This window comes from Erithacus rubecula (assembly GCF_903797595.1).
Source record: "Erithacus rubecula genome assembly, contig: scaffold_253_arrow_ctg1, whole genome shotgun sequence".
Taxonomy (NCBI): Eukaryota; Metazoa; Chordata; class Aves; order Passeriformes; family Muscicapidae; genus Erithacus; species Erithacus rubecula.
In genome coordinates, this window is record NW_027636071.1 from 147,662 (window position 1) to 160,872 (window position 13,211).

General features: G+C 45.2%; 1 long non-coding RNA gene across 2 annotated transcripts; it reads right to left on the reverse strand.

The window, feature by feature from the left end:
* Nucleotides 1-345: 345 nt before the first annotated feature.
* Nucleotides 346-10,841, reverse strand: LOC306815854. Of its 2 annotated transcripts, none has more exons than XR_013777492.1 (4): nucleotides 10,737-10,841; nucleotides 7,237-7,478; nucleotides 5,587-5,677; nucleotides 346-384 (listed from the first exon to the last, which is right to left on the reverse strand). It is a non-coding gene; the product is annotated as an uncharacterized lncRNA (long non-coding RNA). The 2 variants fall into 2 exon arrangements; XR_013777493.1 differs by lacking the exon at nucleotides 346-384 and adding an exon at nucleotides 4,204-4,349.
* Nucleotides 10,842-13,211: the final 2,370 nt, after the last annotated feature.

Genomic DNA, 13,211 nt, shown 5'->3' on the forward strand with positions numbered 1-13,211 from the left:
TCCAGCAGAAAGCCACTCCAAATACCATACAATCCCAAATAAGAGAAGCAGTTATCAACAGTGTAATTCCTTTATTGTTCATGTTCAATACTAACTTCTTTCTACTTCTAAAACTGCCTAAACTTCTTTGAACAAAGAACAAAGAACCAACTCCTCAGTTCTAACATAAGCTACTGTTCAATACTAACCTATATAATCCTAAACACCTAATCTCAAATTTGAAATAAAAATCCAGAGGTCACTGATTTTTATGGCTGAAGCAGATGTGTGGTGCCAGGACTCCACTTATTGCTTGTCAAATTCAGATATTCGGCGCTGAATATGGGAGAGCTTTTTGTGGAGGTACTGGCACCTGCTCTTCATTTCAGAGTAGCTGGGGCTACCCTGTGAAGGAGAAAGCAAAAGAGAATTAGGGCATTTCTTCAGAGTTTAGAATCTGATGTCCTTTGCTTTAAAAAAGCCTTGAGCCACACTCAGCAGTAACCATGGCCCTGCAGGTCTGGTGCCACACATACCTGCTGTAACTGCTGATAATCTGTCAGGATTCGATGAAGCAGCATCTTCAAAAAAAAAAAAAAAAAAAAAAAAAAAGAATGTTTCACTCCAACCATAAAATGCAAACCTATGCAAAACACTAAAAGAGCCCTCAGTTTGACTGTAGAGATTTTCTTCCCTGTGAGCCACCACTCTTCTGGGAGCATGGCAAAAACCAATCCCCAGCTCCAGCATCCCCCAAGATCTGCAATTAAGCCTCTCAATAGGGAACAGAAGGAGCACATGCTCCAAGACTCTGCTTGGGACACACCTCACCTTACTCTTTGTTCACAGACAGCTCAAACAGGGTGTTTTGGGCAGGATCTCACAAAAATCAGACCCAGCCCAAGCAGTGTCTGAGCACATATGCCAATGCTGCAGTTTCCCTTTGTCTCACTGAGCAGCTCCAGGGAATCCAAGTCATTGCTGGGATGAAACACACTCCTCACAGTTTTATCTTTCTTTACCTGATAGGCTTCAGACCCTGGAATCAGACTCTTCCATTGCTCATAAAACTGTGTGAAATCTTTGTTGATCTTATCAATCTGAAAATGTAAATTCCTGTATTCCTCATACTCTGCATTGAAGTCATCCTTGTAGTGCTGGCGTTGCTCCAAGGAGACTATGGCAATGTATTTTCTAAAGGAAAAAAATGGATCATTTTTCTGTGAGTGAACTCTAAGAGAACATTCTAATGTGTTCCTATTCCATAAAGCTCATGTGTAGTTTTGCACCAACCACGTGGCAAATGTCAAACAGAGACTCCCAAGGTTCGAGTTAGTTGCTCTGGGACTGACTGTTTCTACAGGCAAGTTCTTTGCTTTAAGAGGATGTAGTCAGGTCACTCCAGAAATCTGCCACATTTCTATGACACTTAGTTACTAATAGTTTATATTGTACAGGTTTCCTTCATTAGCAAGTGAAGCACATTTAGAAAATATTGGCACTTCTTTCAAATATCAAATGACCAACAAAGACCACAACTTCAGGAAGAGAATAAACATTGCTAAGCTATATTATCTTTCTATATAGGAAAAACTTTTAAATATACATTTACTTTTGAGAACCCATCTGAAATACATTTTTGGCAGGAACTGAATTTATGGTTCTGGTTACACAGAAGTTGAACTTATTGAGCCTCCATTGATGTCTGCCTGTCTAACAGCAAAGCAGAGTTCATGATAATATTTGATTCTTCTAGTGGACAGCATTTACAAAACTGAGCCTTGATCAGAGGTGCTTGTAATGCAGCCATTAAAAACAAACTCTGTATAAGTCTGAAAGTGCAACTACAAAAACCCAAACCACATCAGCTCCTAACGAGGGTAAAACTCATTAATGCCTGAAGCCTCTGATGGGTGAAAAATTTTCTTCATTCCCTTCTCATTCAAATAAAAATGAGTGAGGTTTACCAAGCTCATGATACAAATCCAAGAGAAGTGTCAATGAGAATAATGGACACCACTTCCCAACACTGACACACCAATGCTTCTGCTCCTCCTGGCCTTTAGAATGACACCAGCTTCTTTTGAATGACAAAAACTCCCTCACATGGGAAAAAATCCTTGTAAACACCCTGAGATTAATTGCTACAAGCATTAAAACATTAACAAGTTGAAATTCAGTACCAGGACAGAGAGCAGCTTGTGCCAGGGATGCATCCCAGGCCAGATGCACCTGACTGCTGTGCTGGTGTGTTCTGAAATCCACAGATGTCTTTCAACATCTGGGGAGGTACTAGAGAAGAAATAGCCTGGACTTCTGGGTTCTGCCCAGTGACATTTCCTGGCAAGAGTCCTTGCACAGGCCTCACTCAGCTGCTCCCCTGCAGGACCACCTTGCCCTCAGCCTTCCCACGGAGCATCCCTGGCTGTATCCAATGTGACCCAGGGCCCTGCAGTGCCTGCTCCAAAGGGCACAGCTGCCCCAGAGCCCCAGGGCTGCAGGAGGCCTGGGTGCCCTTGCCAACATCACTGCTCTGACAGCAGCTGGCAGCCATTCCAGTGTTTGATACCACACACACACAGTTCTGCCTCCCCTCCTGCACTGCAAATACAAGGGGGGGATGCAGCACCACTGCTGCAGCTGACCCTGAGCAACTGCACTGCAGGAAGGGAGGGCCAGCCCAGCCTGAACCCACCTCGGTGTTCATTTCAGCTCTTAGCCGTGCAGGGCCAGCAAAACCTTCTCAACATCTTCCTTTCAAAACTGGGAAGAGCTTCACAGGGCACCCACTGCGAGTGGCAAGGCTCAACTGCTCTTTCACTCACCTCAAGTAGTCTGCTTGGGTGTTTGTGGCAGAGCATGTGGAGACAATGGAAGTTTGTTTTCCTACTCCTGCAGAAAAGCAGAATTTTGACACTCTTCATCAGGAGATCTTTCAAAAGCCAAAAAATACCCACTGGATGGTCTTGTAAAAGTCCTTCAGAGCTTTGTTCTCACAGTTAATTACTCAAAAAAGCTCCAAAAATCAATAATGGGGCACACAGAATTTTCTCTCCAGTAGCCAGTTCTGGGCTGTAGAAAGAAGGCATGGCCACTTTTCTCTACTGCACTACCATGGTGTAAAGCCCAGCTCAGCTTTTCTGTTTTGAATGCATGAGGTGGCATCTCTACAGCCATTCCAGTCATGCAGCAGCAGATGCAGTTTCACAAAAGACAACAGCTTGAGATAGACAGAGGGGGAGAGAGAGTGATGAACATGGAGGTTCTAAAAAGAAATAGAGAAAAAAGCTGGAGTTCTTCTCATGCCATGTTTTATGGCCACTTCCTTGTCCATTCCAGAGGCCCAAAGTTCCCATGAGACAAAGTTTGGATGAAAATTTTCTGCACTCTTGTCAGCAGGAGAGTCACAGTATGTTCAATACAACCTGTAAGAACATCTTTGCTGTGAGCATTTCATTTCCAAAAGTGCATTTGCTCTCATGGCTCAGTCAGCACAAAAGCTGCAGCCTAAGCCCCAACTTGAAACACAGTCCAGATTTTTCCTTCACCAGCTGCTCTGAATTTTGTGGCTCCTGAAGAACAATGCTCACGTGTTTTTAGACTCAAGCAAGAATCTTTTTCTTGCTGTAGAGACTGTGTGTAAGGAAAAGACACTTGCATCCCTTCCAGCCCGAGATCTAAGAGCAGCTGTGACCATCTGTACCTGTGGGTACTCAAATCTTGGGCAGTATAAAGGTGGTACCTCCAGAGCCATTTGGGGACCCCCACCACTGACAAGACCAAGGGTGAAGATGGACTGGCTGTACCACAGAGAATCCATGTGGTGGTGATGATTTCATACCTAATGTTTCTCTCTTCTCTACACCCCACCTCTCCTCTCTTATTCCTTTCTATCTCTCTGGGTTGCATTTACTGTTAATAACATCTGTACAATTGAAAAGGATCTCACTTGTTGCCTAATTCAGGCAGAGGCTGTCTGAATAACCAAATCTTTACACCACAGTTCTCCAGGGAGGAGTTAGGAAAAGCAGCATATTAATACCTTCATCGAAATCCAAAGGATGTGACTGCTTCAGCCTTCCCAATTCATTTTTCTCTCCGTTTGAATTGGAGATCTCCATCTGCTCCATGGCAGGCTCTGGGACTCTAGAACTCTGGATCTTGTTGTTCTGGTGCACCTCATGGGTGCAGGGGGAAATGGAGCCAACCCTTGGAGACATGTTCTGATTACAAAGGGCTGTGGAAGGCAGCACCCAGGAGGAAGAGAGACCTCCAGCTGCTGGCTGGACGTGACTGGTGAACTGCTGGTGACCAATTCGCCTCTTCTTGCTCAGCACAGGACTGGTGAAGTCAGAAGCCAGAGGCCGTTTCTGCATCAATAACAAAATAATTAATTCATTAATCTATGATCAGGATCAGGATTTGCTCCCATTTGTAAAATAGCAGCATTTCTGAAGTGCCAATGGTTAAAAACAAATTTTCCTTAAATAAAAAGATCATTCATGCTCTATGTCATTCCTACTTTCTCATCAAGACTTCAAGTTTGTAGCTAAAAGGCTTTGGTAGAAAGACACTCCCTTCAGCAGCTCTATCTAAGGCTTCCCCAAAATGGGGAGGTCCAGTTGTTTTTTTCTAGCTCCCAATTCATGCTTGTACACAGCTCTTGATGTCACACATACACATGATTTACTAAAGAGTCTGTTTTAGCTGTCTCCCTGTTAAAGACAAGATCAGTGCATCACTGACACAACCCAGGAGTACAGGGTGTGCTGGTTGGTTGTGAATTCTCATCAGGATGATGAAAAAAGACATCAGTCACATGTCAGGATAATCTTGTGCTTTTAGGTGCAGTTGCCTTCACTCCAGCAGCCACTCCACTCTTTAAACTCAAAAGCTGATGGCTAAAATATTCTTTACTTTATACAAGAGACTTTCACAAGTGGTGACTTATGAGCTCTTCCATTTTCTTCAGTTCACTTCCATCTCTCAGCTCCTCCCAAGGACCTTCTCAAAGGTGCTGGCTCACATGGCACAGCACACGGCCACAAGCTCCTCACTCCCACAGCAAAATCCAGGACTGAGGATGGAGTAGAACAGGACAGCCATGCTGTTCCCAGGCAGGGCAAAGGAGGAGAGAAATTAAGGCAGAGAAGGGAGTGAGGGAATATCACACTTCCCTAGATCCTGTCATTTCACATGGATAGTGTAGATCTGGAGTAAACAATGAGAATGAAAGCAAGAGAGAGGGAAAAGGAAGCCAGAGGGCCCCATCTGCCCCACCCTTTTATGTACAGCAGCCTCTTATGTACAGTAGTCTTTTGTCCCAGTTTTGTCATGCATGCAGAGCCAGCCCTTTGAGTCCTTCTGCAGGGAATGAGTTGAGAGTGGGGACTGAGCTCAAGTCTCCAGGCAGAGCAGAAAGTTGGCTCAGGACAGTGCTGCTGCACCCCTGCAGGATCCTCTCTTCTGATCACAACCTTCCTGCCAAAGCAGTCAGAATGCCTGAGGCACAACATGCTTTGGCCTGGTCACATCACAGCTTTTACACCATCAGCAGAGGGCCAAACCTTAATACACAATAGAGAATGTTAAAAATGCACCAAATACCTGAGCAGGTCTTGCTGGAGCATGTGTCTCAGAAGGTCCTGGAGATGGTGCTTGCCTGGTGCTGGTGGGGTTCTGAGATGGAGTTGATTTGCTGTGAGGGTGGTGAAACATTTCATGTTCCAAGGCCTCAATATCAACAGTCATAGTTCTTTTGTTTCAGGTTATACAGACATTCAGTGTCAGGAGCCAAGGAAACAGCATGAAGCTGATTTGAGGGAGCTTTAGGCTGGATATCAGGAAAACATTCTTGCCCCAGAGAGCGCCCAAGCTCTGGAACAGGCTCTCGTGGCCCCTGGTCACTGTAGCAGGAGCTCAAGAAGCATTTGGACAACAGTCTTGGGCACAGGGTGTGATTCTTGTGGTGTCCTGTGCAGGGCCAGGGAGTTGGACTGCAGGACCCTGATGGGTTGCTGCTGACTCAGCATATTCTAACAAGTGAGGCTTCATCTCCCAGGGTGTTTGTTCTGAAGAGTCTCTTCTCCTTCCTCTAAAGACTGAACTTACCTAGCAAGTATCACCTTCAACTTCTCCCTATCCATTTCAGTGTAGCCAGGCCAATCAGTCTGAAGGGTCTGAAACAGATGTTCCTTCAGACTGAAGGAATTATCCTTTAGATTCAGGTTGGCTACCTACAGGCAGACATTTCAGAAAACAAACCTTTATTATGATTGCTAAATGCAAACTACAGAAATCCAGCTAGTTCTGAACACCTCTTTGTGTTCACCCAACTGGAACTGAACAATATCCTTTGACACAGAGAGGATTTATTCCTCTATCACATGAGTTTTAAGCTGAATCAAAGTATCACTGATTGGAAACAAGTGAGTATTCATATTTCATAAGTGTTCCTTTCAAAACAACATTTAGTGCCACAATGTGTAAGCAGAGCTGGTCAGGCCCAGTGTCCCTCCCTCTTCATGTGGCAGAGCCAGGGTTCATTCCTGCAGAGTCCTTCTATGAGAAAGTCGTGCTCTTGTCTTGTTCTATTCCTTTGACAGTAAATGAGGTTCATATCTTTCTCAAGACAAATACAAAATCTACTCAAAAAGGTAAAATGAGATAGTAAAACCTCAAGACCACTGATATGAAGTGTGCTGGTTTAGACTTCATCACCTGACACTGCTGAGAGTTCCTGCTGAGATGGAGACAGGAAAATCTCCATCAATTTGACTGCTATAACACATTAAATAACTCAACAACACACCACCATCATCTCTCAAAATCTGCCCTTTTTCTTTCTTTGAAAACATAATAAACACTGATATTGCTCTGGTGGTCTCTGTTGATGTCTGTCTCTCGTTATAAAAAATGCAAAGTAACAAATATACCCAGAATCAAGAATTCATGTCTTAAAACCAGAACTAAGATTGTGTTGGAAAGGGAAGCAAGTATGTGAATCCATTTAAGAAGCAACTCTGTGCATCCAAAACTGTGTCCATCTGAATTATCCCCCCGGACGTTGCTCATAGCAAAAGAGGAAATATTCTGATGATCTATGAATGTTTGCATAATTCAACAACAGCCATGTTGAACAGGAAATATTTTAAAAGGAAAGTTTCTTATTTAAACAGTGGAGGAACAAGTAAAAATTAAGGATAAAAGAACAACGTGGCAGAAGAAAATTGCTGGAGCCAAACTGCACAATCTCACCTGCTGGAGGATCTTGCCAAGGGTTCCCTTGTCCTTTTGCATGACTCCATCTCTCTGCAAGCGGGCAAGTAACTCTGGCTTCTTGTACGTCCTCAGAGCAAGCAAATGAATCACCCTGTCCCTGTAGGGTCGGCGATAAACAGCAGTGCAAGGACTCTCTTCACTCTCTGCTGGCTTCATGGCTGTTTTCTTCTTCTCAGGTGCACAATGTGAAATGTTTGGTTGGGCTCTTATGATGTCTACTTGTTTTCCAAAGGAAACGAAAACAGAAAAAGAAATGTCATAAGGGGAGTTTGGGAGAAGGCAAGCAAGTTGATTTAAAATTATGATGGAATTCTTTGAGACAGAGCTGAACTTGCATATCCTTGTGGATCACTGTGAGGTCAGAATATTCTCTGATTCTGTAACAAAGCCCAATCCCTGACTGGCACTACGTGGAGCAGGTTGCAAGGGCACCCTCTACCCTACCAGCAACCAGACCTGTCTCACCTGAGTTCCTCTGTGCCAGGCCAAAGCAAAATTTGCCAGCCCCAGTTCCACAATTGTCTCACTACTGCCACTCTTCAATACCAATTGCTGAATGTGAAGTATTCCCTTAGGATCTATGCAAACTCTCACCAAGAATCACAGAAATCATCATTCACATGTGAAACAGCACATCCCTAATGAGAAATTTGTGGGTTTAATTTTGTCTCTCCAAAAAGACACAACACTGTCACCTTAAAATGCTCTGCACTAAGCTAAGGCAGAGCAAGAGCTGCACTTTCAGTGAGTGACCATCACTGAGCCTCCAATGCAGCCAAGAGTTCAAGGAGAAAGCCATCCTTTCCCAATTGCTGGAATTTATAGGCATGGGCTTCCCTTGAAATCCAATGCCTGAGTACAACTGAATTGGCCAGAGCTCAGCTGACAAACCAGGTGAGAGTGGTTCCCAAAAAGATCACAAGGTTTGGGCAGCACTCCAGGCTGGGATTTATCTGGTACTAAGGAAGCACATGCTGGAGTGAGCTCCAAGAAGAATTTCAACTGCAAAAGCTGAATTTTGACTCGAACAGGCACCAAAACCCTTTGTGTTTTCCTCAGCTCTAGATGCAATTGTTTGCATAGGTGTGAAATGGAAACAGTTTACCTCAGGTTACTCAGATGTAACAAAATTTGGATTGTGTCCTGAACTCATTATTTAGTCTAGAATGTGCCACCTTGGAGCTCAAACATCGCTACAATGTCTACTGGCATAAGCATACTTTTTAACAAAAACAACCTACTGCCATCCAACTGCTTCATTCTGAAAACAAAATTGGCTGGCAGGGAAGCTAAAAAGGTATTCATCTGAAATTTGCCTGAACTTTTAATGCAATTGAAGTATTCACTTGCAAAGATCGCAAAAGAAATATTCAACAGTCTTCTAGAAATCCCTCAATTTTTTGCTTGTGAGAATGTCACTTGTGACTTGTGCTTGTGAGAGTGTCATTTGCACGAAGTGCTGCCTCAGCACAATTCCACTAATGTTTCTGTTTCAGTCATCAGCAGTGGCAGAGCTTAGGACAGGGACTGGGCATGAAGGGGAACTGGGAGTCACCTGAACTTTGCATCCTTTTATGTCAGCTTCATGAATGAGTTTGCTCTAAGAGCATCCGTGCATTTATAAAAGAATGGGAACAAATCACGTAAGGTGCCAAACACATCAACTTGGATTATTATGCAGCTTTTCATTGCTTGTTTAGCCTACATTTTCTCCTGGTTACTGAATTTAAATAACTTTGCAATTAATTGTTTAATTAATCATAGGCAGTGTGTTCATCTTAACCATTGTAATTTTCTGCCTTACAAAGCAAGTAGCTAGGTGTCTTTTGGCAATCTATTGTCAGAGTTGGATTGTTAGATCCCCAAAGTTTTTCATTTTTCTAAACTAACCCTGATAACATTCGATAAACAAAGCCTGAAGGCTTCAAAATCTGGATACCTTGAATCTAAACTTCAAGCCCTCCAAGAACACATTGGAATGGCCAGAACATAAAGAAGAAACTAATAAAGACATTTCAGCCTCACAGGTCAAAAGAACTTTTGTGGGGAAAAAAACTAAAACAGACTGAAAAAAAGGGACTAATTTGCATGAGAAGGGAGAAATCAACATCCAATACAAGAGAGAACAATAAGTAGTAAATGAGGAGTGTGTATCATTTAGAACCAATGGACAGGAATTTCTGTTTGCTGAAAATATATCAGTAAGTGTAAATGCTTAGAAAGTGGCATGTATGTGGCTGGAGCTCTCCCCTATGCAGCAGAGCTGGCAATAAAATAATGTCTACTTCCAATACTAAAAAAATAACTGCTCCTGGGTTTCATTTATCCTTACATTCTTGGTGACCCTGGTCTAAATATGGAACAATGAGGAGTGCACTCATTTTGAGCAAGAGCCATTCCCAGAGCATGAATTGAGTGGTGTCAGAGCAGGGGGAATCTCCCCCTTGCACTGGCAGCTCCTCAGTGTCATCCCTGGGAGTCGCTTCCCCCGGGGCTGCCTCAAAGGGGCCGTGGGGCACCAGTGGGGCCCAGCCCTGCCCAGCTGGTCCCGCAGGGTCAGCAGCACCTGGCACCAGCACCATGGCCAAGCCCTGACCCAGAGCCGACCCCAGAGCCCGGCACAGCCCCTCAGCTGCTGGTGCTGCCCCTCTGGGTCCCCCTGAGGGGCATGGCAGCGGCCGTGGGGGCTCTGCGGGATGCAGTGCGGGCTGGGCCCTGCGGAGCACAGTGGATCGTGCCCAGGCCCGCAGCTCCGCCATCCCGCCCTGCCTCGGCTGATCCGCTGCCACACACACACTGATCCTGCAGCAACATCTGCAACATGGGCAATATGTGCTAGGAAAATATGTGCTCTTTGTTGTTTGGCCTTTCTGGCTTTCAAGGCTCATTAACAGAAACAGACATTTTCTCCATGAAACAAGAAGCAGCCAACAAGCTCCAAGCGATGGCCTGGCCTTGGAAAGGCAGGTTACTTGTTGGCTGAATTGCCTTATTCATGTGTGGGGCTTGATAGGCTTCAGTGGCCTCAGACCTAGGGGAGGTTAGCAAGGCTTGGGAAGATGAATGCACCTCGGATGGTGGACACAAAGAATTCGGAATTGCACAAGGACATTTGGCAAAACCCCAAAGACAAGACCCAAATGAATAAAGCCAATGCAGCAACTGTGTTGAATCAGCTCTGTTGGGTAAAATGTCATTCCAGCAGGGGCAGACCATGGCCACCCACTCAAGAAATTTTTCTCTAAGTAGAAGAGAGAGACTGAGCATGCAGAGTAATTAGCATGAGAAGAAAGATCTGTACCCAACAGCAGACAGAATGCTGATTATGAAGAGAATACCGTAACCTACAGTCAATGAACGTGAATAGCTTTGCTGGCTAAAACATATAAATACTGAAACATTCTGGTGTTTCTGGTGCTGACTTTGTGAATTGATCACTGAGCCCCCCCTTTCTGCACAGAACTGTAAATATTTACCTCCACTCAGGTGTGGATCAGCCTCTTGAGCAGCAGGTGTGAGCTCCAACCAGTGTGGAGCAGCACTCGCTAAAGGCTCTGACACCTCCGCTCTCGCTGCAGCCGCGGAAGGGTCTGACCGGTCCTGCCTGTGCTGGTGACAATGGCCACGTGTCCTTGGAAACGGGGAGTTCCATGTTCCAGGCTGGGTGGGATGTCACTGAGGAGCCAGATGGACACACCCAGGACAGATGGAATTCCCAATGGGCACACCTGGGCATGCCCTGCCCTGTCCCATGACTGACTCAGCTCATTTCCAATGCAGGAAGGGGCACTCCGGCAACCCCAGTTGCTGCAGCTGTGCAAACCAGGGCTGATTAAGTGTTTCTGCACAAAAGTGCTGTACTTGGCTGCCTCCAAGGGGAAGGTGCAGCTTAACACCTCTCACTAGGGCAGCAAGGTGCAGCCCTCCCAGCACTGGTCGATCCTGTGAATTTATGCAAAGCAGCCCAAGCTTCCCTACAGCAAACACAAAATAGCCTGGGAAGTTCTCCTGAGTCACAAAGCAGGAGAAATTCCCCAGGTGGGTCGATCCTGCTGTTGGCTGGTCAGTCTGTGACATTCATATGATTGAGAAACATTAATACATAAAAGAACACACTTTTGAGTCAATATTAATAGAGGAGGTAATATCAATTCTGGCCTCTAACTGGAATATTCCAGGGGCAGATATGGAAAGATGACAACCCCACATAGGGTGAAAGTGCTTTTATAAGTCTGGAAAATTAGCATGATTGACAAGAATTCCCAAGGAGAAGCACAATAATGAGGAAATTTCCTCCATTTCTTTCCACCTCTTCTGGAGCCCCTCTTGCTACTAGCTGTACTAGCTGTACAGGCTATACCTACTTTATGAGAAAGTACCTTGAGAACATGTTTTAACCCTGGTTCACAGAGGAGCTAACATAGGATAGGAGCCTTTGGGATGTGTTTTGTCCTTCTGCCTATCAGGAGAGGAAAAGTACTGAAGTTACCCCGGAACTATGTAACCATACAACAGTAGTGTACAAATCTATGAATACATATGAAGGGAAAAAAATAGCAAAAACTATTTGGGCATCAGAAGGAGATACTTCCCCATTCCTAATCATACCAAAACCACTATTAATGGAACTTTCCATTTGAAAAAAAAAATGCTCAAAGGCAACGTAGCATTTATTCACAGGATTACAAGGAAGGGAACCTCCCAATGGAGTTGAGGTTTGATACAGTTTTTATTCTGAGACCCACTCAGAACTTGAACTAGAGTGTCATCCTGAAATGATCATCACCACCTCTTGAACTGCCTCCATGGATTCACTGCAGGGATCAGAGATGCCAGTCTGGAGAGAGGCTCAGCTGGCTTCAAATATGGATGCTGCCCAAAGGGAAAATAACAACAACAAAGGAACAATTACTTTGAAAACTCAGTACTCACAGGATCAAGAGGGATTCTTTGGGTTCCAGAAACAGGCAGATAAAGGACTGACAGGACCATCTGCACCTCTGCCTTCATGACCTTGCTATCACAGGCCAATACAGCCCACAGTCCCACTAGTCCATTCAAGGTGTCTTCAGCAGCAGCAGCAGGAGTGGCACAGCTCCAAAAGCATCAGGCAGCAGTTCCCATTCCCTGTGTGTGCATGGCAGCGGGGCCAGCACTGCCGGGGCCAGGGCGAGTGGAGAGCAGGGGCAGCACCGACCCCGACGAGCCACTGCTCTGACACTGCCAGCGGGACCCACTGGGACCAGGGGCGGGAGGTGCCCCCGAGCACTGAGATGGTTTTGGCAGCGCAGCAAGGCAGCTCAGGTGCCTGCCTGAGCCTTGAGTGGGCAGCAGCCAGCTCTGCCAGCAGCACCACACGGCCAGAGAGCTGCTGTGCTTCAGACTCACAGCCACGGCCACCCAGCAGGACAATTCCCATGTCACAGCTTCAGAGAGCTTTCCTCTTACCCTGGTGGATCCCAGGGAAAACTTTTGGACACTGTGATAGAGAATCTGCTTGTCCAAGATACTGATGACTCCACTCACAAGGAACTCAGCACAAGCTGAGCCTGAGCAATCCCTGTGGGAACAGCTGAGGATTCCATTGCAGCTGAGGGGACAGGATCACTGCCTGGGAAAGGACAATTCCAGGGAAGTACTAAGGCCTCAACAACAAGCCCTAAGCCAAAGCTGACTTCCAGATTAACCTTCCAACCAAATATTATATTTATATTCACTCATTAACAAAATATGCATGATCATTACCAGTATATGTATGAATCTGCTTTTAGTGAAAGAGGTGTTTACCTTTCTACATTTAGAAACCGGACAAGTCCACAGAACTAGATATCTCTATCTGGTTGTGTTTGAAGTTATATGGTGAAAGTAAACTCTCTTAGTATCTCCCTGAGCCCTGGATTAGAGGAGAATGAAACCAGATGTTCCCACACTAGAAGTTATGGTGACTTGTT